We start from the raw sequence: 4,679 nt of genomic DNA, 5'->3' as shown, positions 1-4,679 counted from the left end.
AAACGGTTGGTTGCCACAAAAACCAATTAGTTGTAAATAGCAACGATTGTTGTCTGAAAAGGGGGGAAACTTGGAAGGGGATGAAAGGATGCGGAAAGTCTGTGCAGCGAGTAGGTACATCATAGATATGTTAATTACTTACTGTATTATTTTTTATCGCCTCCTTTTTTGAAAGTCGTTTAAAAAGGAGAAGGTTTTCAATTCGACTGTATGTAATTTTTCATTTTGTATATTTGTTACGCAATTACACCGCCAATTGGACGGCCGATTGGCGCAGCGGGCAGCGACCCTGCTTTCTGAGTCCAAGGCCGTGGGTTCGATTCCCACTACTGGAAAATGTTCGGTGATGAGCATGAATGTTTTTCAGTGTCTGGGTGTTTATATGTATATTATAAGTATTTATGTATATTATACAAAAAAATATTCATCAGTCATCTTAGTACCCATAACACAAGCTACGCTTAATTTGGGGCTAGATGGCAATGTGTGTATTGTCGTAGTATATTTATTTATTTATATTTAATTATAACCCAATCTTATATTTGATGATTCTTTTGATGTTTTGTACGTCATACCTCAGAGGTGGTCGCATTTTAATCAGGTGAAGATCTATGGGCGGGATCCTGAAATAATCGAGGGGGCTTCAAATAATATAGGAACACCTATAGCGATTTGAGTATTTTTTTAAGGTGAATTGTGAATTCATCAGTTTCCTTGACCAAAAAAACATTGGTCAAGTGAAACTGATGATGAAGAAAATGGATGGCTACCGCAACTATCTAATGGTATGTATTACACGGGTCGCGCTTCGATTATGGTAGGTATACAGTAGGTAAGCAATTTACGCTTGTCACAAAAAATGAGCTCATGGTGAAGTACCGGGCTTAGGGAAATGCAATATTTTGTAAAAGGTTGTTATATTTTGTTCGAGCAGTACACATTTGGCTATCATAACTTAGATATAATTAATTGCAAAGCAGTCCATTAAAATTCGTATAAAAAATGTTTGCACCGACATAAAACTGTTGTCGAAATTATTTATGTCTTGCTTTTTAGTTGTTTCACAAAGTCGCTTTTTTGTTGATCAAGCAACAAGGCCTATAAAAAGATTACAGTTAATGTCAACAACACAAAAACAATAAGAGTGGCATATATGGAGTAGGCTATTTTTGTATATTTAGGCTTTTATAAGAAATAATGATTTATTTGATAGCACATTTTCATAAAAATATAGGTAGCTCAAGGAGATAAAATATTTGAATGCAAATTCAATTTATGCATATTTTTTATTTGATGAATTAGACAAATAGATAGAGTATACAAGGAATGTTTAACACAGCATAAACGCGAAAATTTATTGAACTATTTTCTGTTTCGTATTATAGAGCCCGTGAATCGGTCAATTGTGATTATCAATATTTATGTTTGGTTAGCAAAATATCTTCAGTATATAAATATGGTAACACACATTTACGAAAAAAATCATATTTGTTTAATCAATTAAGTTTTATGCATTTAATGAACCCTAATTAAATAAATGTTACCTACTCTAAAAAATAAACCAGCAATAATTTAAATGAAGATGTATCATGTCGGTAGGTAATGGATTGTTTTGTTTAAATGAACACCCTCAAACGCCGAAACTAATTTAGGTTTTATTACGTCTAACTAACATTTAAATTGAGTAATTAAAAATGTCCATTGAACTGTTTAATTGCAGGAAAAACCTCTAGATTTTCTAAGTAATGTGCGTTTTAAACAATTTAGACATCACCACTTTCAACGGTGAAGAAAAACATCGTGAGTAAACCTGCAAGCCTTAGAGTTCTCCATTATGTTCTCAAAAGTGTTTGGAGTCCACCAATCCGACTTGGCCAGCGTAGTTTACTAAGGCCTTAACCCTTCTCCTTGTAAAAGGAGACCCGTGCCTTGAAGTGGGCCGGTAATGGGTTTATTTTAATGAATGAATTAAATAAGCCTGCTAAGGATTTTTCCATTTAATGTTGTTTTAAAACTCACAAATTAAAGAAGTCCATTCCCACTGACTCAAACTTTCGGACGTATATTATCATCACATCAAACCATTACCGGACCACTATAGAGCACGGGTTTCCTACAATGAGAAGGCGTGAAGTCTGTAGTCCACCACTCTGGCCCAGTACAACCAGATAGACCCAGAAGTTGCCAAATGCAACTTTGATGCATTGAATTCGGCGGATCGCGGGGCTAGATTCATCGACAATTCAGTGTTTTGACACACTAGCTGAGAATACCTCTCAACTGTCAATAATTACGACATTATTCCAAATTAATTTGAGAGGCTTCTAAAGTTTGAAACAATTTTTCACATAGTTAATTTTTGGTTATATTAATAAAACCAAAAATTAACTATGTAAAACTAAACAAAAATCTAAAACGTCTTCGAAACCACCGCGGCAACAGCGAGGCACAGTTCCTAAGATGCTGGCAGCATTGCCCTTTTGGATGGCCAAACTTATTCAATATATTAAAATTAAATAGGTTATGACTGTAAATATGGTTTTAATTTATCATTTACTTCATATATAGTTTCTCTACAAGAGGATTACTTTATATGATTTTTGAATTTTTTTTTGGGAATTCCTTTACTTTTATCCAGCAAATGATTGAAAAAGTTCACAGCCATGCAGAGCTAGAAGCATGTTTTTCACGGTGGTTTTGATATCTCATAGTAATTGCATCCTTGAAAATATACAATTAATTTACAGACTTATAGCTTTAAGTACTGTGTAGATAAATTATTTGACATATACATGCATTAACCCTAATCGATGTATCGAAATATTCGACACTAAAGGATGGACGTTGTAGTGTAGGTTTGATATTTTTAAGATACTGTCCCGCTATTCATCATTGGAAACAGTCACTTCTAGTTTGCACTTCACATAAGAAAAAACATATTCGGTACATAAGCGAAACGCAATCCCCGAAAGCACTTTCTTTCATCTGTTCGGAGCTAGAAACATTTTTTTATACTTATGGTGTTTTAGGGTTCTTTAGTAATAACTCTGTGTGTGTGGCCCAGGAACTGTCATAGTTAGGATTTGAAATTTTCAAAGAATGTATATTTCTATTGCTGTTGACTATCTTTACTCTGCGGTATTAGTGTTCATATTATGACCAAATATGCGCACAGGCAGTAGTCTTATTAGGCAGTAGTAGAGCTTATTGAGTCAGAGCTCGTCCGTAAATCAGGCTGTTGCGTGTCGCTGGTCAGGCACAACACGTAACGTTCGCATCGCACGAACCCATAATTTTTGCCCCTACCAAAAATGGCTTAACATGGCTTAATCAGTTATCACTTTAATAATGAGTTATTAACATTTGACACGATCTTGTAAACAAAGATCCCGCAAATGTTTCTTTTTTAATACTTACTAAAAAGGCCTTTCAACGGAATGAATTCCAATACAAATACAACAAGTGATAAATTGCTTAAAAGGAGGTACTTTAGACAGCCACTCCGAGATTTTACAGATAAAAAAGAAAGCTTTAGGTATTACGTTTTTGGGGGCGCTGCTTTTCCACCGCCATTTGATTTCAAAACAAACAATCGTCCCCGATCAATCTCGCTGAGTAGGTAATGTCTAACCGGGACAAACATACATACATGATTTGGTTAGTAAACATACCTACTTATCCAATAGTGAAAAGGATTTTTGAAGATTATCTGGTGGGTATATGATTTTCGCAAAACAAAAATTTTTTTTTATTAAGTTCAAGTAAGACCCTTACTTCAATCTCACCTGAAGTGACGATGTAGTCAAAGAAGCAGGCTAACCTGTTAGTGATGTGGCAGTTAGTTATAATTATAATTTAGACCAATTACCTACTCGGTTTCTACTGAAGAATCCCCGCTAACTTTTGTGTTATGAGCGTTTTAAGCAATTAAAATACCACTTGTTGCAACGGTGAAGGAAAACATCGTGAGGAAATCTGCATTCCTGAGAGTAAGTACTCCATAATGTTCTCAAGGGTGTGTGGAGTCCACCAATCCGCACTGGGCCAGCGTGGTGGACTACGGCCCCCCTTCTAATTGTGGGAGGAGACCCGTGCCCTGTATTCGGCCGGTAATGGATTGATATGATGATGACTCGGCTTCTAAACGGGAATGTACTGAAACCGTGAAATCGATTGCGGCACAGCTTTGTCGGTAGAAAGGTAACTTTTGCCCGTTACGGTTATATACGGTTTATTCTACAGTTAAAAATCTAATAATTAAGTTAGTTGTTTCTCTTTCATGGGGCTACATTTCTTTATTTAACGAAATTAGATGTAAACCTGCCTTAAGTAGGTACCTATATTATTTATCGCCACTTGTGATTAAGTAGTTAGTGATCATTTTGTTTAGTTTAGCATAAATATAATTGTGGACTTTAGAATGTAGTTATACCCGACCTATGATTGTCGACAGTGCAAGATACACGGTAAAACTTAGAACAGCTTTTAAAATGAACATCTTAAAAATGTTGTACTTTTAGATTTATCAAATAAATAAATAAAGTAATTATTTTGTTAAATAAAGAACAACTTGGAATAAGTTGGCAGAGAATATCTTATCTTACCGCCCACTAAGTACTTATTTCGCGTGGGCCGCCTATGCCTACGCATAACGGTTTCAAGCAGGACTAAAATATTTT

Source organism: Pararge aegeria, chromosome 8 (assembly GCF_905163445.1).
Source record: "Pararge aegeria chromosome 8, ilParAegt1.1, whole genome shotgun sequence".
Lineage (NCBI taxonomy): Eukaryota > Metazoa > Arthropoda > Insecta > Lepidoptera > Nymphalidae > Pararge > Pararge aegeria.
Note: the sequence above shows the minus strand (reverse complement) of the source record.